Genomic DNA, 22,015 nt, shown 5'->3' on the forward strand with positions numbered 1-22,015 from the left:
CAAAGCATTAAGATAGAACATCAGGCTTATTAATTATGTAGGCATGTTTTCCGTATATAGTCGTACGTGCTCGCAATGAGAAACTTGCACAACATCTTTTGTCCTACCAGCTGGTGGCAGCCGGGCCTCAAGGGAAACTACTGGATATTAAGGTACTCCTTTTAATAGAGCACCGGAGCAAAGCATTAACACACCGTGAAAACATGTGATCCTCACATCACTACCATCCCCTCCGGTTGTCCCGATTTCTGTCACTTCGGGGCCATTGGTTCCGGACAGTGACATGTGCATACAACTTGTAGATACAATCTAAGCAATAAGTATAGAGCTCAAATCTAAGATCATGCCACTCGGGCCCTAGTGACAAGCATTAAGCATAACAAGATTGCAGCAACAATAACTTCACAAACTTTATAGATAGACTAATCATAATGTATCATCCATCGGATCCCAACAAACACAACACCGATTACATCAGATGAATCTCAATCATGTAAGGCAGCTCATGAGACCATTGTATTGAAGTACATGGGGGAGAGTATACCGACATAGCTACTGCTAGAACCCGTAGTCCATGGGGGAACTACTCACGGAGCATGGCGGAGGCGGTGGCGTTGATGGAGATGGCTTCCGGGGGCACTTCCCCGTCCCGGCAGGGTGCCGGGACAGAGTTCTGTCCCCCGAATTGGAGTTTCGCGACGGTGGCGGCGCCCCTGGAGTCTTTCTGGAGTTTCGTCAATCGGTACGGTGTTTTTAGGTCGAAAGGGCTTTTATAGGCGAAGAGGCGGCGCAGGGGGGCACCTGGGGGCGCCACACCCTAGGCCGGCGCGGCCAAGGCCTGGCCCGCGCCGCCATGTGGTGTGGTGGCCCCCTGGCCCCTCTCCGACTCTTCTTCGGTGTTCTGGATGCTTCCGGGAAAAATAGGAGGTTTGGCGTTGATTTCGTCCAATTCCGAGAATATTGCCCGAACAGCCTTTCTGGAACCAAAAACAGCAGAAAACAGGAACTGGCACTGTGGCATCTTGTTAATAGGTTAGTTCCGGAAAACGCATAAAAACATTATAAAGTGCAAGCAAAACATGTAAGTATTGTCATAAAACAAGCATGGAACGACAGAAATTATGGATACGTCGGGGACGTATTAGCATCCCCAAGCTTAGTTCCTGCTCGTCCCGAGCAGGTAAACGATAAAAAAGAATAATTTCTGTAGTGACATGCTACTTACATAACCTTGATCATACTATTACAAAGCATATGAAATGAATGAAGTGACTCAAGGCAATGATCTATAGTTGCTAACAAGTAGATAACATATAGCAAAACTTTTCATGAATAGTACTTTCAAGACAAGCATCAAAAGATTGCACAGGAGTTAACTCATAAAGCAATAAGTTCAAAGTAAAGGCATCGAAGCAACACAAAGGAAGATTAAAGTTTCAGCGGTTGCTTTCAACTTTCAACATGCATATCTCATGGATAATTGTCAACATAAAGTAATATGATGAATGCAAATATGCAAGTATGTAAGAATCAATGCACAGTTGACACAAGTGTTTGCTTCTAAGGTGGGAGGAGATAGGTGAACTGACTCAACAATAAAAGTAAAAGAATGGCCCTTCTACGAGGGAAGCATCGATTGCTATATTTGTGCTAGAGCTTTTATTTTGAAAACATAGAGAGCATAAAAGTAAAGTTTTGAGAGGTGTTTGTTGTTGTCAACGAATGGTAATGGGTACACTAACTACCTTGCCAACCGGACTTTCAAGAGCGGCTCCCATGAATTATTTGCTTGTTTATGTGGCACTCCTTCCAACCTTTCTTTCACAAACCATGGCTAACCGAATCCTCGGGTGCCTGCCAACAATCTCATACCATGAAGGAGTGCCCTTTTATTTTAGTTTTATTATGATGATGACACTCCCCCCAACCTTTGCTTACACAAGCCATGGCTAACCGAATCCTTCGGGTGCCTTCCAACAATCACATACCATGGAGGAGTGTCTATTCAAGTTAATTAATTCGGGACTGGGAATCCCATTGCCAGCTCTTTTTGCAAAATTATTGGATAAGCGGATGAAGCCACTAGTCCATTGGTGAAAGTTGCCCAACAAGATTGAAAGATAAACACCACATACTTCCTCATGAGCTATAAAACATTAACACAAATTGAGAAGCATTTTGAATTGTTTAAAGGTAGCACTCAAGCAATTTACTTTGGAATGGCAGGAAATACCACATAGTAGGTAGGTATGGTGGACACAAATGGCATAGGTTTTGGCTCAAGGTTTTTGGATGCACGAGAAGTATTCCCTCTCAGTACAAGGTTTAGGCTAGCAAGGTTGTTTGAAGCAAACACAAGTATGAACCGATACAGCAAAACTTACATAAGAACATATTGCAAGCATTATAATACTCTACACTGTCTTCCTTGTTGCTCAAACACTTTTACCAGAAAATATCTAGACCTTAAGAGAGATCAATTATGCAAATCAATTTTAACAAGCTTTACGGTAGTTCTCCACTAATAGGTTTAAACTACATGCAAAAACTTATGATCTAGTTGAGAGCTCAAAACAATTGCCAAGTATCAAATTATCCAAGACATATGAGGCATTTTCCTTTTCCAACCAAATAAATATTGTAGCTTCCAACTTTTATCATTGAACATTAAAAGTAAAACGAAGAACAAGTGTTCATATGAAAAAGCGGAGCGTGTGTCTCTCCCAAACAAGGATTGCTAGGATCCGAATTTATTCAAACACAAACAAAACGAAAAATAAACACACAGACGCTCCAAGTAAAACACATATGATGTGACCGAATAAAAATATAGTTTCAGGGGAGGAACCTGATAAGTTGATGAAGAAGGGGATGCCTTGGGCATCCCCAAGCTTAGACGCTTGAGTCTTCTTGAAATATGCAGGGATGAACCACGGGGGCATCCCCAAGCTTAGACTTTTCACTCTTCTTGATCATATATCATCCTCCTCTCTTGACCCTTGAAAACTTCCTTCACACCAAACTTCTCATAAACTTCATTAGAGGGGTTAGTACTCAAAAAAAATTTGAATCCACCTTGGTCCTGTAGTGGCACATTGCAAGAACTCAATAAAACATTAGCTACAGCCCTCTACATCTAGAAAAGCTCGCTTAAAGTCCACAAGAGACAATGCAAAAAACAGAGACAGAATCTGCCAAAACAGAACAGCTAGTAAAGACGAATTTTAATAAAATACTTCCGTTGCTCAAATCAGAAAACTCAAAACTAATGAAAGTTGCGTACATATCTGAGGAACACGCACGTAAATTGGCATAATTTTATGAGTTCCTACAGAGAATTGGACCAAGATTCGTGACAGATAGAAATCTGTTTCTGCGCAGAAATCCAAATCTAGTATCAACCTTCGATTAGAGGCTTCACTTGGCACAACAAAACACAAAACTAAGATAAGGAGAGGTTGCTACAGTAGTAAACAACTTCCAAGACACAAATATAAAACAAAGTACTGTAGCAAAATAACACATGGGTTATCTCCCAAGAAGTTGCTTTCTTTATAGCCATTAAGATGGGCTCAGCAGTTTTAATGATGCACTCGCAAGAAATAGTATTGGAGCAAAAGAGAGCATCAAGAGGCAAATTCAAAACACATTTAAGCCTAACATGCTTCCTATGCAAAGGAATCTTGTAAATAAACAAGTTCATGAAAAGCAAAGTAACAAGCATAGGAAGATAGAACAAGTGTAACTTCAAAATTTTAAGCATATAGAGAGGTGTTTTAGCACCATGAAAATTTCTACAACCGTATTTTCCTCTCTCATAATAATTTTCAGTAGCTTCATGAACAAACTCAACAATATAACTATCACATTCAGCATACTTTTCATGATTTCCAAACACATAATTTTTATCAAGTTCAAGAATAGTGGAATTAAAACTTTCAAACTTACTTTTATTAATAATATAACAAGGTAGTTGATCAATCTCAAGAGATATGGTACACATAGATAAAGTCAATAACTCTCCAATCCCATTTTCATTACTAGTACAATTAATATTATCAAGTAACATAGGACCATCATCTAGAGCTTTATCATAAACATTTGCTACGCAAAATTCTTTAGTACCATGCATTTCGACATCAGGCACAAACAAAGCATTATCATAAGATTTATCAAAGTAGCATGGATTATCATAAATAATAGTAGCATAATTATTCTCACAAGTTTTACTCATAGGGAATATTTCAAGAGAATCCACAGGAACATAACATTCAACCTCTTTCGGTAAGCATGGAGGACAATCAAATAATGTAAGAGATAAAGAGTTACTCTCATTAGAAGGTTGGCATGGGTAGCTAATCCATTCTTCCTCCTTTTGTTCGTCGCTCTCCTCTTCTTTTTCATCCAATGAGCATTCAGGTTCATCAGTTTCTTCTTCCACAGGTTCCTGCAAATTGTGAGTGCATTCTTGTGCATTAATGTGTCTCTCTTTATAATCAAGGATATAAGGATTCCTATTGTAGCATTCTATGCAAGAATTAAGGATAGTAGAGACATAATCTTTAAGGTCCTTACAAATAGCACAAGTTTCATAATTCTCAACCATGAAGGATTCTATCTCAGAGGCTCCCATAAATAAGACAAATTGTTCTACCTCTTCGAACCCATAATGAATATAGCAATTCCGATTATAGCTCTTAATAAAATATTCCTCACTAAAGCCACATTGAAATTTAAGATGTTTAGTATCCTGTTGAGAGCAACAGTTTATGTCATGGCGTCTAAGCAAGATTCTAGCAATTGTATTTAATTTTTCTATCATAGCACTCATTATTTTCCCAGTTCTTGATTCTCTATAACAATTATAACATTCCATAAGCTCCAAGTAGGTTGTAGGTTCTCCCATAATAGCAGTTTTTAATTTTTCGGTTTTTCAAAATTTTATGGGTTTTTGGGTATATGAGACAAATAAAACAAGACAAAAATAAACTAAGCAAAAGTAAACTACGCAAACTAATACTAGACAGAAATAAACTAAGCACAAATAAACTAGGCAAAAGTAAACTAAGCAAAGCAAAATAAAACAAATTAAAAACAGAGAGAGAGGTAGAGTGTACTCCCCAGGTGAACTTATGAGTAGAGCTATGCCTCCCCGGCAACGGCGCCAGAAAACAGTCTTGATGACCCACAAGTATAGGGGATCGCAGCAGTCTTCGAGGGTAGTATAACCCAAATTTATTGATTCGACACAAGGGGAGGTAAAGAATACTTATAAGCCTTAACAACTGAGTTGTCAATTCAGCTGCACCTGGAAAAGCACTAGCAACAGGGGTGATGTGAAAGTAGCAGTAATATGAGAGCAATAGTAACAGTAACACAGCAAAGATAATAGCAATATGAGAGCGATGGCACCAGAAGATAGTTGATACTACTTCCAATGACATATAGAACAAGTATATTATGATGAGAGATGGACCGGGGTTCCCAGCGATCTACACTAGTGGTAACTCTCCAATAAGTGACAAGTGTTGGGTGAACAAATTACAGTTGGGCAATTGATAGGAATCAAAGCATTAAGATAGAACATCAGGCTTATTAATTATGTAGGCATGTTTTCCGTATATAGTCGTACGTGCTCGCAATGAGAAACTTGCACAACATCTTTTGTCCTACCAGCCGGTGGCAGCCGGGCCTCAAGGGAAACTACTGGATATTAAGGTACTCCTTTTAATAGAGCACCGGAGCAAAGCATTAACACACCGTGAAAACATGTGATCCTCACATCACTACCATCCCCTCCGGTTGTCCCGATTTCTGTCACTTCGGGGCCATTGGTTCCGGACAGTGACATGTGCATACAACTTGTAGATACAATCTAAGCAATAAGTATAGAGCTCAAATCTAAGATCATGCCACTCGGGCCCTAGTGACAAGCATTAAGCATAACAAGATTGCAGCAACAATAACTTCACAAACTTTATAGATAGACTAATCATAATGTATCATCCATCGGATCCCAACAAACACAACACCGATTACATCAGATGAATCTCAATCATGTAAGGCAGCTCATGAGACCATTGTATTGAAGTACATGGGGGAGAGTATACCGACATAGCTACTGCTAGAACCCGTAGTCCATGGGGGAACTACTCACGGAGCATGGCGGAGGCGGTGGCGTTGATGGAGATGGCTTCCGGGGGCACTTCCCCGTCCCAGCAGGGTGCCGGGACAGAGTTCTGTCCCCCGAATTGGAGTTTCGCGATGGTGGCGGCGCCCCTGGAGTCTTTCTGGAGTTTCGTCAATCGGTACGGTGTTTTTAGGTCGAAAGGGCTTTTATAGGCGAAGAGGCGGCGCAGGGGGGCACCTGGGGGCGCCACACCCTAGGCCGGCGCGGCCAAGGCCTGGCCCGCGCCGCCATGTGGTGTGGTGGCCCCCTGGCCCCTCTCTGACTCTTCTTCGGTGTTCTGGATGCTTCCGGGAAAAATAGGAGGTTTGGCGTTGATTTCGTCCAATTCCGAGAATATTGCCCGAACAGCCTTTCTGGAACAAAAAACAGCAGAAAACAGGAACTGGCACTGTGGCATCTTGTTAATAGGTTAGTTCCGGAAAACGCATAAAAACATTATAAAGTGCAAGCAAAACATGTAAGTATTGTCATAAAACAAGCATGGAACGATAGAAATTATGGATACGTCGGGGACGTATCGCTCCTACATTGCTAAAACCTTGGAAACCAAGGTTTCACATCACAAGTTGCACAAGTGTGCCAAATCTTGGCCCATTCCATGGTGGTTTGGTCATTTTTTGCAATTTCCCCCCCTTTTCTTCCGAAAACCCCTGTTTCGACACACCCCAACTATGGGGACACCATGCCACCAACTCTAAAATGGGAAAATCCATAAAAACCAAGGTGTGATGTCACAATGTGCACAAGGGTGCCAAATCATGCCCCAATCCATGGTTGTTTGCTCAGTTTTTGGCCATTCCCCCCTCTTTTCGTCCGAAAACCCCTCTTTCGACACATGTGTACCATGGGGCCACCATGCCACCACCTCCTACATTGCTAAAACCTTGGAAACCAAGGTTTCACATCACAAGGTGCTCATGTCTGCCAAATCTTGTCCCAATTCATGGTGGTTTGGTCACATTTTTGGTCATTTTCACCTCTTTTCCACCGAAAACCCCCGTGATGACACATCCCTACCATGTTAGCAACCACAAAATATCAAATCCCATGCCATGTAATGTTGTCTTCTATTAAAAACAATTATATCAATTCTTGTTCTTTCAATAATTATGATAAAAAGATAATTCTACAAACAATTAGTATAAACATACTAGGTTTCGTGTGTACGGCCACTTTCAGGCCCACTCAACAACATGACATCAAGCCCATGCCGACTACTTTCCTCCTAAATAATCAATGTGCTGCTTCTACTTTCGACTAACTAAAGTACATTTATTACAAAATTTCCAAATTCAAACCCAAACAACACAAGAACATGGTACATTTAACCAAACCATCTCATCTCAACCAAGATCTCATGCTACTAAGCTTGCACGTGCAATGCTTGTCTCAGCTAATGTGGGCACAATAAATTGATAAATTTATAACTATCAAAGTTCTTTTCATACAAACATCATGTAAATTATGATCTCCACCGTCGTAACATAGGCAATGAGCAAGATAAAGACATGAACAAGTTGGATGTTTCCTGTAATTACGACCTACTTTGGAGATGACGGCAACCATCAGCATGCAATGTGCACATACATGCAAACACCATCACTCCAAATCATAGACAGAACTAACCATCATCACCTACATAATAATTCATCACAGAACATAGTTTCACACACATTAAGTAATTAAGACCATCACTATACTATATGGTCTGACAACATCACATTAAGTAATTCATCACAGAAGCAGAAGTTCAACAACAAACCAAACATTGTTCAAGACACCTTACAGCACAAGTTCAAACATCATTAACCAAAAGCAAAGTGATACGTCTCCGACGTATCGATAATTTCTTATGTTCCATGCCACATTATTGATGATATCTACATGTTTTATGCACACTTTATGTCATATTTATGCATTTTCTGGAACTAACCTATTAACGAGATGCCGAAGAGCCAGTTGCTGTTTTCTGCTGTTTTTGGTTTCAGAAATCCTAGTAAGGAAATATTCTCGGAATTGGACGAAATCAACGCCCAGGGGCCTATTTTCACACGAAGCTTCCAGAAGACCGGAGAGTCAACGAAGTGGGGCCACGAGGTGGCCAGGAGGTAGGGCGGCGCGGCCCCACCCTTGGCCGCGCCGACCTGTCTCCTGGGCCCCTCGTGACGCCCCCTGACCTGCCCTTCTGCCTACAAATAGCCTTCGTCGCGAAACCCCCAGTACCGAGAGCCACGATACGGAAAACCTTCCAGAGACGCCGCCGCCGCCAATCCCATCTCGGGGGATTCAGGAGATCGCCTCCGGCACCCTGCCGGAGAGGGGAATCATCTCCCGGAGGACTCTACGCCGCCATGGTCGCCTCCGGAGTGATGAGTGAGTAGTCTACCCCTGGACTATGGGTCCATAGCAGTAGCTAGATGGTTGTCTTCTCCTCATTGTGCTTAATTGTCGGGTCTTGTGAGCTGCCGAACATGATCAAGATCATCTATCTGTAATGCTATATGTTGTGTTTGTTGGGATCCGATGAATAGAGAATACTATGTTATGTTGATTATCAATTTATATCTATGTGTTGTTTATGATCTTGCATGCTCTCCGTTATTAGTAGAGGCTCTGACCAAGTTTTTGCTAGTAACTCCAAGAGGGGGTATTTATGCTCGATAGTGGGTTCATGTCTCCGTGAATTTGGGGGAGTGACAGAAACCTCTAAGGTTATGGATGTGCTGTTGCCACTAGGGATAAAACATTGATGCTATGTCCGAGGATATAGTTATTGATTACATTACGCGCAATACTTAATGCAATTGTCTGTTGTTAGCAACTTAATACTGGAAGGGGTTCGGATGATAACCTGAAGGTGGACTTTTTAGGCATAGATGCATGCTGGATAGCAGTCTATGTACTTTGTCGTAATGCCTAATTAAATCTCACTATACTCATCATAATATGTATGTGCATGGTCATGCCCTCTCTATTTGTCAATTGCCCAACTGTAATTTTTTTCACCCAACATGCTATTTATCTTATGGGAGAGACACCTCTAGTGAACTGTGGACCCCGGTCCAATTCTCTATACTGAAATACAATCTACTGCAATTGTTCTACTGTTTTCTACAAACAATCATCATCCACACTATACATCTAATCCTTTGTTACAGCAAGCCAGTGAGATTGACAACCTCGCTGTTTCGTTGGGGCAAAGTACTTGGTTTGTGTTGTGCAGGTTCCACGTTGGCGCCGGAATCCCTGGTGTTGCGCCGCACTACATCTCGCCACCATCAACCTTCACGTGCTTCTTGACTCCTACTGGTTCGATAAACCTTGGTTTCTTACTGAGGGAAACTTGCCGCTGTACGCATCACATCTTCCTCTTGGGGTTCCCAACGGACGCGTGTCGAACGGAAATACAATACGTCAATCACGCGCATCAAGCAAATTTCTGGCGCCGTTGCCGGGGAACGAAGGAAAGCTACACCATTTCCTCCCTCGTCAACTACACGCCAGCAGAAAATTTCTGGCGCCGTTGCCGGGGAGATCAAGACACGCTGCAAGGGGAGTCTCCACATCCCAATCTCTTTACTTTGTTTTTGTCTTGTTTTACTTTATTTACTACTTTGTTTGCTGCACTAAATCAAAATACAAAAAAATTTAGTTGCTAACTTTACTTTATTTACCGTCTCGTTTGCACTCTATATCAAAAACACAAAAAAATTAGTTACTCGCATTTACTTTATTTTTATTATCATGACTAGTCCCGTAGTTGTTACTCTATCACCTGAGGAATCAATCTTCACTTTTAAACAAGGAGGTGAAGAGAATTTTAAAGAAGCTTGGTCTAGAATTTTTGATTCTTATAGTAAAACTAAACCTAAAATGACCTTAAGTTTGCTTCTTAGTAACTTTTATTTTGGGCTTATTCTTCGCTATAGATATGCCTTAGATGCTGTAGTGGGAGGAGATTTCCTTCATTGTGATGGGGATCAAGCTTTTAATGCCATATGGAAATTGATTACATCATTTAGCTCCGATAATAATTTTGATCCATCTCATGCTAGCATGCATAATAGATTAAACACTATTGAAACAAATATATCCTGTTTAAAAGAAGTGTATAACCAAATTCGCGGATACTATGATTATGTTCCATTAAGCTTTGAACCTTCAATGTGGGTGCCTACCGTTAAAGCTACTATTGGTGGTGAAACTTTTCCTGCTCGTTGTGATATTATGTCTGAGTTTTGCCTTATGCCTAAAAGTATTTATGAATCTTTGACACTTTGGGAACTTACTGAAGGGGGAGAAGAGATAACTCTTACTGATAACTCTGTTATAATTCCTAAGGGTATAGCTGAAGGTGTTTTCACAACCTTTCTTGGAAGGACGGTATCCACTGATTATCTCGTTATTGAATGTGTAGGGACAGGACAAATCACGCTTGGAAGATCCCTGCTGAAACTCATGGGAGCAGTCATAGATGTGGGGAAAGGCACTCTAAATTTTACCTCTACACCCGGATGCGGTCATGTATTCCCTAGACCAAAGAGTAGGAATAAGAGTAAGAAGGGTAAGAGCAACACCGCTGGTAAGAATGTCAACGCATCATCTCTTGATAATACTTGATACACACTTTCTGCGCCTAGCTGAAAGGCGTTAAAGAAAAGCGCTTATGGGAGACAACCCATGTTTTTACTACAGTACCTTTATTTTTATTTTGAGTCTTGGAAGTTGTTTACTACTGTAGCAACCTCTCATTATCTTAGTTTTGTGCATTGTTGTGCCAAGTAAAGTCGTTGATAGTAAGGTTCATACTAGATTTGGATTACTGCGCAGAAACAGATTTCTTTGCTGTCACGAATCTGGGCCAAATTCTCTGTAGGTAACTCAGAAAATTATGCTAATTTACGTGAGTGATCCTCAGATATGTATGCAACTTTCATTCAATTTGAGAATTTTCATTTGAGCAAGTCCGGTACCTCAATAAAATTCGTCATTACGAACTGTTCTGTTTTGACAGATTCTGCCTTTTATTTCGCATTGCCTATTTTGCTATGTTTGATGGATATTTCGATTCCATTGACTTTCAGTAGCTTTGTACAATGTCCAGAAGTGTTAAGAATGATTATGTCACCTCTGAACATGTATATTTTGATTGTGCACTAACTCTCTAATGAGTTGTTTTGAGTTTGGTGTGGAGGAAGTTTTCAAGGATCAAGAGAGGGAGATGATACAACATGATCAAGGAGAGTGAAAGCTCTAAGCTTGGGGATGCCCCGGTGGTTCACCCCTGCATACATCAAGAAGACTCAAGCGTCTAAGCTTGGGGATGCCCAAGGCATCCCCTTCTTCATCGACAACATTATCAGGTTCCTCCCCTGAAACTATATTTTTATTCCATCACATCTTATGTGCTTTGCTTGGAGCGTCGGTTTGTTTTTGTTTTTGTTTTGTTTGAATAAAATGGATCCTAGCATTCTTTGTGTGGGAGAGAGACACGCTCCGCTGTTGCATATGGACAAATATGTCCTTAGGCTCTACTCATAATATTCATGGCGAAGTTTCTTCTTCGTTAAATTGTTATATGGTTGGAATTGGAAAATGACACATGTAGTAATTGCTATAATGTCTTGGATAATGTGATACTTGGCAATTGTTGTGCTCATGTTTAAGCTCTTGCATCATATGCTTTGCACCTATTAATGAAGAAATACATAGAGCATGCTAAAATTTGGTTTGCATATTTGGTCTCTCTAAAGTCTAGATAATTTCTAGTATTGAGTTTGAACAACAAGGAAGACGGTGTAGAGTCTTATAATATTTACAATATGTCTTTTATGTGAGTTTTGCTGCACCGCTTCATCCTTGTGTTTGTTTCAAATAACCTTGCTAGCCTAAACCTTGTATCGAGAGGGAATACTTCTCATGCATCCAAAATACTTGAGCCAACCACTATGCCATTTGTGTCCACCATACCTACCTACTACATGGTATTTCTCCGCCATTCCAAAGTAAATTGCTTGAGTGCTACCTTTAAATTTCTATCCTCTACATTTACAATATATAGCTCATGGGACAAATAGTTTAAAAACTATTGTGGTATTGAATATGTACTTATGCACTTTATCTCTTATTAAGTTGCTTGTTGTGCGATAACCATGTTCCTGGGGACGCCATCAACTACCCTTTGTTGAATATCATGTGAGTTGCTATGCATGTCCGTCTTGTCTGAAGTAAGGGCGATTTACCACCTTTATGGTTAGAGCATGCATATTGTTAGAGAAGAACATTGGGCCGCTAACTAAAGCCATGATCCATGGTGGAAGTTTCAGTTTTGGACAATATCCTCAATCTCATATGAGAACATTAATTGTTGCTACATGCTTATGCATAAAAGAGGAGTCCATTATCTGTTGTCTATGTTGTCCCGGTATGGATGTCTAAGTTGAGAATAATCAATAGCGAGAAATCCAATGCGAGCTTTCTCCTTAGACCTTTGTACAGGCGGCATAGAGGTACCCCTTTGTGACACTTGGTTAAAACATGTGCATTGCAATAATCCCGGTAATCCAAGCTAATTAGGACAAGGTGCGGGCACTATTAGTATACTATGCATGAGGCTTGCAACTTGTAAGATATAATTTACATAACACATATGCTTTATTACTACCGTTGACAAAATTGTTTCTTGTTTTCAAAACCAAAGCTCTAGCACAAATATAGCAATCGATGCTTTCCTCTTTGAAGGACCATTCTTTTACTTTTATTGTTGAGTCAGTTCACCTATTTCTCTCCATCTCAAGAAGCAAACACTTGTGTGAACTGTGCATTGATTCCTACATACTTGCATATTGCACTTGTTATATTACTTTACATTGACAATATCCATGAGATATACATGTTATAAGTTGAAAGCAACCGCTGAAACTTCATCTTCCTTTGTGTTGCTTCAATACCTCTACTTTGAATTATTGCTTTATGAGTTAACTCTTATGCAAGACTTATTGATGCTTGTCTTGAAGTACTATTCATGAAAAGTCTTTGCTTTATGATTCAGTTGTTTACTCATGTCATATACATTGTTTTGATCGCTGTATTCATTACATATGATTACAATAGTATGATCAAGGTTATGATGGCATGTCACTCCAGAAATTATCTTTGTTTATCGTTTACCTGCTCGGGACGAGCAGAAACTAAGCTTGGGGATGCTGATACGTCTCCGACGTATCGATAATTTCTTATGTTCCATGCCACATTATTGATGATATCTACATGTTTTATGCATACTTTATGTCATATTTATGCATTTTCTGGAACTAACCTATTAACGAGATGCCGAAGAGCCAGTTGCTGTTTTCTGCTGTTTTTGGTTTCAGAAATCCTAGTAAGGAAATATTCTCGGAATTGGACGAAATCAACGCCCAGGGGCCTATTTTCACATGAAGCTTCCAGAAGGCCGGAGAGTCAACGAAGTGGGGCCACGAGGTGGCCAGGAGGTACGGCGGCGCGGCCCCACCCTTGGCCGCGCCGACCTATCTCCTGGGCCCCTCGTGACGCCCCCTGACCTGCCCTTCCGCCTACAAATAGCCTTCGTCGCGAAACCCCCAGTACCGAGAGCCACGATACGGAAAACCTTCCAGAGACGCCGCCACCGCCAATCCCATCTCGGGGGATTCAGGAGATCGCCTCCGGCACCCTGCCGGAGAGGGGAATCATCTCCCGGAGGACTCTACGCCGCCATGGTCACCTCCGGAGTGATGAGTGAGTAGTCTACCCCTGGACTATGGGTCCATAGCAGTAGCTAGATGGTTGTCTTCTCCTCATTGTGCTTAATTGTCGGGTCTTGTGAGCTGCCGAACATGATCAAGATCATCTATCTGTAATGCTATATGTTGTGTTTGTTGGGATCCGATGAATAGAGAATACTATGTTATGTTGATTATCAATTTATATCTATGTGTTGTTTATGATCTTGCATGCTCTCCGTTATTAGTAGAGGCTCTGGCCAAGTTTTTGCTAGTAACTCCAAGAGGGGGTATTTATGCTCGATAGTGGGTTCATGTCTCCGTGAATCTGGGGGAGTGACAGAAACCTCTAAGGTTATGGATGTGCTGTTGCCACTAGGGATAAAACATTGATGCTATGTCCGAGGATGTAGTTATTGATTACATTACGCGCAATACTTAATGCAATTGTCTGTTGTTAGCAACTTAATACTGGAAGGGGTTCGGATGATAACCTGAAGGTGGACTTTTTAGGCATAGATGCATGCTGGATAGCGGTCTATGTACTTTGTCGTAATGCCCAATTAAATCTCACTATACTCATCATAATATGTATGTGCATGGTCATGCCCTCTCTATTTGTCAATTGCCCAACTGTAATTTGTTCACCCAACATGCTATTTATCTTATGGGAGAGACACCTCTAGTGAACTGTGGACCCCGGTCCAATTCTCTATACTGAAATACAATCTACTGCAATTGTTCTACTGTTTTCTGCAAACAATCATCATCCACACTATACATCTAATCCTTTGTTACAGCAAGCCAGTGAGATTGACAATCTCGCTGTTTCGTTGGGGCAAAGTACTTGGTTTGTGTTGTGCAGGTTCCACGTTGGCGCCGGAATCCCTGGTGTTGCGCCGCACTACATCTCGCCGCCATCAACCTTCACGTGCTTCTTGACTCCTACTGGTTCGATAAACCTTGGTTTCTTACTGAGAGAAACTTGCCGCTGTACGCATCACACCTTCCTCTTGGGGTTCCCAACGGACGCGTGTCGAACGGAAAGATAATACGTCAACCACGCGCATCACAAAGCTAGCACATCTTCCATAGCATGCATCATCAGCAGTCCACAGGAACTAGTCAGGATCCTCCATAGCAAGCACCATCAGCAGCCCTTGATGCTCTGCCCTTATCTGCTTCGAGGTGCCAGTATGGGCTAGCTCCTCGCAGTGCTGCCTCAGGTTCCGAAGCTTGCCACCCTTAGGCTTCATCTTGTGCCATGGACAGAAGTACCTCCCCCTCTTCTTGAAAGGGAGGTCCCCAGCATCCAGCTTCTGCAGTAGCTTCCTCTTGAAGGAACCTATGTTCCTGCTGTCCACTGACTCGGATGAATCCTGGGAGTCATACTGGAGAACAACAAAGTGTGAAAAAGTTACAATTACAGATACAAAGCAAACAGAATGAAATACATGCAAGGGTAGATAAAAAGTTGTATAGCTCACCTCCAGGGAGCCATCTGACTCCTCCAACTCCGCATATGGATCAGGGACAGGTGGAGCAGCCAATGCTGGAGCAGGCAGACCTGGAGCAGGCACCTCCTGGATTGGAGGAGGGACGGGTTCTAGCTCCTCCTGGATTGGAGGAGGCACAGGCTCCTCCTCCTCGCGCTTCCGCTTCCTCGACCCTTCACCAACCTGCAAACAAATAACATAAGTCCTCACTTCCTAGCCATGTCAAATAAGAAAGGAAGAACAAAATTCATTTTGTTCTTATTGGTAGTGCCCCATCAGTGCTAAAATTTGCTACAGAGTTGCATCACTTTGTCAATGATAACTTTGCAAACATGTATCCTCATACAAGCAAGTTATGTATCACTAATTTTGCTAATTTCAAGCTATTTGTACCAGGCAACATATGAATATCAAGCTTTAAAATGTAGTTACTGATATCTTAATCTAGATAGGAGTTGACAAAGCATTGAAGAGATCAATTTAATTTTTCTGTCTCAATAATTGTGAGTCTACTAAAATTTAAGTTAATTCTTATGTCACCAAATGTTACTTGTAACCCACATTGCAACTCATAACTAGCATAAATCAGGAAACAAATCAACAATACTGGTATTTTTCTCAGTTACAACCCATATTGCAATTCATATCCAGCATCAATCACGAATCAATACAACGGATTAGGTTATTTATTGCATTCACAACCCAATATAAACCTACAAAATTCTCTGTTGCAACAAAAATCCGATCATAGGTACCAACTATTTCTTTGTTACATATTAACCGGCATAGCAAGATATCTCTATTCCTATTCCTACATTTCACAGCAAAAGGACTACGCCCAAGATCCATCGATGTCCAGCAATTAAAAAACATACAAAATCATTCGTTCTTCCTAGGTAATTCTCATCTCCAAGGTACTCCCCCATGCATCTGTGCACCCATGCTAGCCTCGTAGACCCGCTTAATCGAAAGCAAAAAGAAGGGACAGAGAACTTACCTCCATCTGCATGTCCGCCTGCACCTCACAGACGTCGCCGGCAGCCGGCGCAGCCACCAGATCCGCCACCGTCTTCACCGCCGCGGAGGATGAAGCCTCCTCCACAAGATCCGCCGCCACCTTGATGGCTGCGGCAGCATCACCGCATGCGATGCTGGATGCTTCCGCAACGCCCTCGCCTCCCCCTGTAGCAGATTCGCCCGCATCCAGATCGGCCGTTGCCGCCACCACCGGGCCGACGACCACCGACCGGATGACGGAGGACTCCACGGCGGTGGTCCTCGCAGCGACCGCCGACCCTCCAGCACCGCTATCCCCTCCAACCGCCTGCTCCGATGGATCAACTTCCACCACTGCCACCGTCTTCACATCGTCCGCGGCAGCTCCCCCAGCTTCCATCGCGTACGGATCTACTGGATCGCCGACGATCCAATACCTAAACTACCGGCGGGCGGAGTGAGGGAGAGGGAGGCGGGTTTTTTGGCGGAGTGAGGGAGAGGGAGAAGATGGGGAACGGGGGGAAATGGCAGCGGGCGTGCCAGACGGAGGCTTTTAATTCACCGACGATTCCGCTCCCTCGCCACGTGTGACTATACGTCACCGACGCCTCCTCTCCCTTGCCATGTTGCTCGCCACGTCTTCCCCGTATACATACAGAATACCGTACAAATGAATCCCGCGCGGCCCGCTATACACAAGGGCGAAGGGGTATCGGGTAATCTTGACCGTCCATGTGTTTTTCACCACAACGTCGTTCGCCAGGGGGGACACCGGAGCACAGGCGACGACCTTTAATCATGAAGGTGAAACGTGGCTGGATGCTAGAGGTAGCTGGGTTGCATCGGCAAGACATTTCTCATGTGGACGTGCTGCATGGTGGCCAGCTAATGAGCCAATGACACGATGGATGTCGGCCAACGATATTTTATCCAGCTCCAAGAGTTTAAGCGGTCGGCCCTGATATTTACCTGGCCTTAGGCGGTATTGCTTGCTATAAATAGTACTGCTTGTGCCTCCAAGCCAACGTCGAGACTCAGAGATAGAGATAGGAACGTAGAGTATTCGCTGGCGGGAGAGATGCAGCTGTGCGTGTGCCGAGAGAAGAAATACAGAGAGAGAGGCGTTACGCTGGTGAGAGAGAAGGAGAGGTGCTGAACGATGGTGAGAGAGAAGGAGAGGTGCTGCTGTGGGTATGTAGAAGAGATGTTGATTAGCTATCCGGGAAATGCTGACGCGATGCCTAGGAGAGCTGAGCGTATATATTAAGATCATGTGGTTTATTGATCGGCACAAATGCACGATGGTGCTGCCATGATTCTTGATACTTCTACCGAGGCAAGTAGATGTTCCCTCTTGATCTTGATTCTTGAAAGTCATATCTATGCTATTCTGATTCATGTATTATTGTTCCTCCATTGTGGTGCTTGTTTCCTACATGCACTAGTTGTTGAGCTTATCACTTTCATAGTATGGCTAGAGATATAATTTGTTGATTCTTTCTCTAGCATATGTACTTGTCATCCGATGCAATATTGTTGCATCTCGATCATTGGTCATGTTTGATCATCGTGTTGGAGAGTGATGGGTAGTCATCTCCGGCTTTTAAATCGTATAATTTGCGGGAGCTCATTTGGAGCCGTGAGGTTGTTGACCTCATGATAGTGATTGTATCACTTACCTGCGAATATCCTGTTCTTGTTGTATTGGTATCACGACGGCAAACATATTGTACGGGTCACAGTTCAGGTATGGGACTGCTGTGTTCTCCGCTGGGGACGGACTGTGTTCGGGAACGTGTCGGTGATGGATCCGTAGGAGCGACCGACATCAGTAGGTCAGAGTGTTCGGGTCTTAGCGGGTCAAAGGGCACTGCTTGGCTAGCGTCGGTGGAGCTAGTCAAGACTGTCGATGTCGGAGTAGCCCTCTGCAGAGCGTAAAAGTGTGAATATTCACCCCTGTGACTTCCGGGTTGGGAAGCTTGCTGTCATGTGTGATGCCAATATATTCCTTGTCCATTTTCCTTAAGTTTCATTCCTTTGTTGTATCCATGATATCCGGTTCCGACTGACACTTTGTTATTATTCCTTGATTTCCGCTAATCTCTTGATCGTCTATTGTTTCCTTGTTGTATCTACTTGCTGAGTATGCCCCATACTCACCCTTTCCATCTTCATTTTTTTTTTTACAGAAGTTAGCATGTTTGGAGACGATGGCAAAGCGTAGGCGTAGTACTACGGGAAAGGGAAATAAATAATGTATTATGATTTGTGTAATAGAAAAGAATATAGTTGTTTTAGCTTATTAAATATGTCTTAGTTTGAGCCTTACATGTTTATAATCGGAAGGTTATAAATATGTGGCGTTGTCACGACTAGGCCCGGTTTCGGGGCGTGACATAATTTCTGGCGGAGTAGGGTTTTAGGTGCCAGCTAAATCAGGTTTAACCTCTATATCAATCTCCAAATCATCATCATCAATACTTAATATCTTTGTATGCTCCCAATCCTCACCTGATAAAAGGCAGGTTATAGCTGCTGGTCCTTTTCAAGCAAAAAATCTGTTTCGGGTTAGTTTCTTTTTGTTTTACACGTCTGTAGTGAATAACAGGCGATGTCACAGGAGATCGTCCTTACAATTAGCAGCCTGCCAAAATGTTCCAGCTTCAGTTTTTACTAAATCATGGAGGTGCATTGCATTTTCCATCAATATATATCTACTGCAAACCTGTTCTGATTTTATTGGAAGAACGATTTCTTTGTACATATCAAAGTTAACACCCTCAGCTGTCTTAGAACGTGAAGGGTTTTGTCTACCTAGAAAAGTTTTCAAAAACTTATATCATTACGATGGCTCCAAAGTCCAAATACTTTTACTAGAATAGGTAGATGCTAATAGAGTACCAGATCTTGCAGCTCGCTTCTTTCCTTTCCCTGCTTGTCTTTCTCCCGAATAGGTACCTGCAGACCAAGACCAACAACTTCTGGTTTCAGCTAAGGATCAACTAAGAGCATGTCTAACAGGCCCCGTATTTTTTCGTCCCTTAAAACGCGAGTAGAGGGCTCTGTATTCACTTTTCGCCGGCCGAAAACTCGGACGAGCTAGCAGAACCCGTATCCCCACCCCGTAAAACAGATATACGGGTTCTGCTAGCTCGTCCGAGTTTTCGACCCCTCAAAACAGGGTTTTAGACAACAATTTGCACAACAATTTCAGATCAAACATAGCACATCCAAAATATATGATGCATAATTCATAGTTTTAAACATACATAGGCAATGTTCAAGCCACGGAAGTTCCCAAATGTGATCAACCATCAACGAGTCCATCGCCAGCGGCGCCACCACTCGCCGGAGACTCACCTTGAGCACTTGCAGCACGAGCTTCACGCGCAGCCTTCTTCCTCGCCATGATGTCCGCCTTGGTCTCGTTCCACCACGCCAGCTGATCCTCGTCCATGCCGTCGGTGCGCATCATCATGATATCCCTCTCCTCGGCCAAGAGCTCCTTCTTGGCATTGGCTTCTTTGAGTGCGATCATCTTCATGTCAAGCTCGGCCTTCAACTTGGCATCTTCCCGCCTTGCTTGCACCTTGGCAAGCTTCACCTCCTTCTTATCGGTGATGAGGAGCTTGGTCTCCAATGTCTTCATCGTCAATGCCTCCTTGGACTTCATGAGTTGATCCAACTTCTCCCGGAAGCTAGCTGCTTCGCCTTCTACCTTGACCCTCTCCTTGGCTTTCTTGTTGCCCTCGGCCTTGCCGGCGTTTCTCCCACTCATTTCCTCCGCGTCATCATCCATGGTGAGCAGTGTCTCCTTCTTGCACTTTGGCTCGTTGTCCCTCAACTTCCACTTAGGAAGATGTTGAAGAATGGAAAAGCAATGACGAAATTGAAATTCCTTGTTCTTGGAGCTGGCTATGTCCTTGTACCGTGCTTGAGCATACTTGGGCTGCACAACAATAGTATGTGATGTTTCCACATCATCAACACATAATATGGATAGCAACAAACAAGGAAAACTTACATAGTCCTCCGGCACGCATCCACTAGGGGGGTTGTCGGCCACTTGATCCATGGCAGCACTCCAACGAGAACAAGCTGGTTTGATGATGTTCCATCAGCCTTCAAGGGAGAGGTAGGATCTGTCGGCCATGCTCTTGGTGCGAGGCTTCAGCTGGTGGTACAGATCCTCAATGCGCTGCCAATAGCGCTTGCCGCCTTGGTCCACTCCGGTGCACGCATCCATCCCCACCTTGCTCCAAGCACGGACCAAGATGGCGTCTTTGATCGCGCTGTAGTTCGCCGTGCGTGGCTTCGGCGTCGACGAAGAACCGGCGGCAGCCGGATCAACCTCAACCACCTCCTCCTCGCCACCCTCATCCTCCTCCTCATCATCAATCTCTTCGACGTTACACTCCCCATCGAATGCATCGATGCCGGTGTCCAAATTCACCGCGGATTCGTTGAGCATGTCCATGTAGGATGTTGTGGACTCAACATCGAACACCTTGTCTACGTCCATGGTGGGCGGCGGCGGCGCGGGCGGCGCATCGGACGGAACGGAGGGAGGAGGGGTCGTGGCCTTGGAGGGCGGTGGAGGCGCGAGGCCGATGCGGCTGATTGCCTTTGTCCGCACCTTGGTCGGCGCGGCGCCCCTCGGCCCGGCCGCCTAGGTCTTCATCCTGCCCCCCTTCTTGGCAGCCGACGGGGCTTCGGCCGACGAAGCTGCGGCCGCCGCAGGAGCTTCGAAGAATTGCTTCGGAATCCTCTTCCTCTTCGACGGGATGGTAGCAGAGATCATGGCCGACACGACGCCGGCATTCGGCGGACCTCCGACGGGGACATCAACCACCGCGGCCGAAGGAGGTGCACCGCCGGCGGTAGGCGGCTCTTGCGGACGATCCATGGCAGCGGGATCCGGCCGGGAAGGGCGGGGCGGAGGAGATCGGGCGGCGGCGCCAGCGGTTGGCTTCAGCGAAACCCTTCGCGCGCAGTGGAGTGGACGATAGCGGTTTGGCCCTCTATCCCCGCTCCCACCCCGCACAAGTAGGGGGCGAAGACCCGCACCGTAATCGAAAATAGCAAAAATCGGAACGGGGGCCATTTTTACGGGGCGTGCTAGACGGCCGGGTAGAGCCGAAACCCGTATTCCGGCGGTTATTATACGGGTTTGCCCCTTTTAAGGGGTCTGTTAGACATGCTCTAACCACGTCGATGTCTATAATCACAAAGTTATTTAAATGCGCAGAACTAGGTTTCCAAATGATGGTGTGTGTGATAAGTGATATTTATTTGAGCAACATATTGAAGATGACATAGATGCAGTAAAGCCTAGCATGGTAAATGCGTGAAATGAAAGAAAATCTATACCTAATAATAAAGGAGATAAGGTTTCTGCCAAAAAAATTCGTCAACGCTTTTTTTAAAAGGAAAATGATTGTTTTCCTCCGGAGGCTGCGCTCGCTCGCAACCTCCGGGTGGGCGAGCGTTGGATGCTGTTTTAACCTACGGACGTCCTACTTCCCGACCCCACCATCCACCAACCCACCCTCGCCTGGGTTAACTCGGTATGCATCGCTGTTTCAAAAAAA

This window comes from Lolium perenne, chromosome 5 (assembly GCF_019359855.2).
Source record: "Lolium perenne isolate Kyuss_39 chromosome 5, Kyuss_2.0, whole genome shotgun sequence".
Classification (NCBI taxonomy): domain Eukaryota; kingdom Viridiplantae; phylum Streptophyta; class Magnoliopsida; order Poales; family Poaceae; genus Lolium; species Lolium perenne.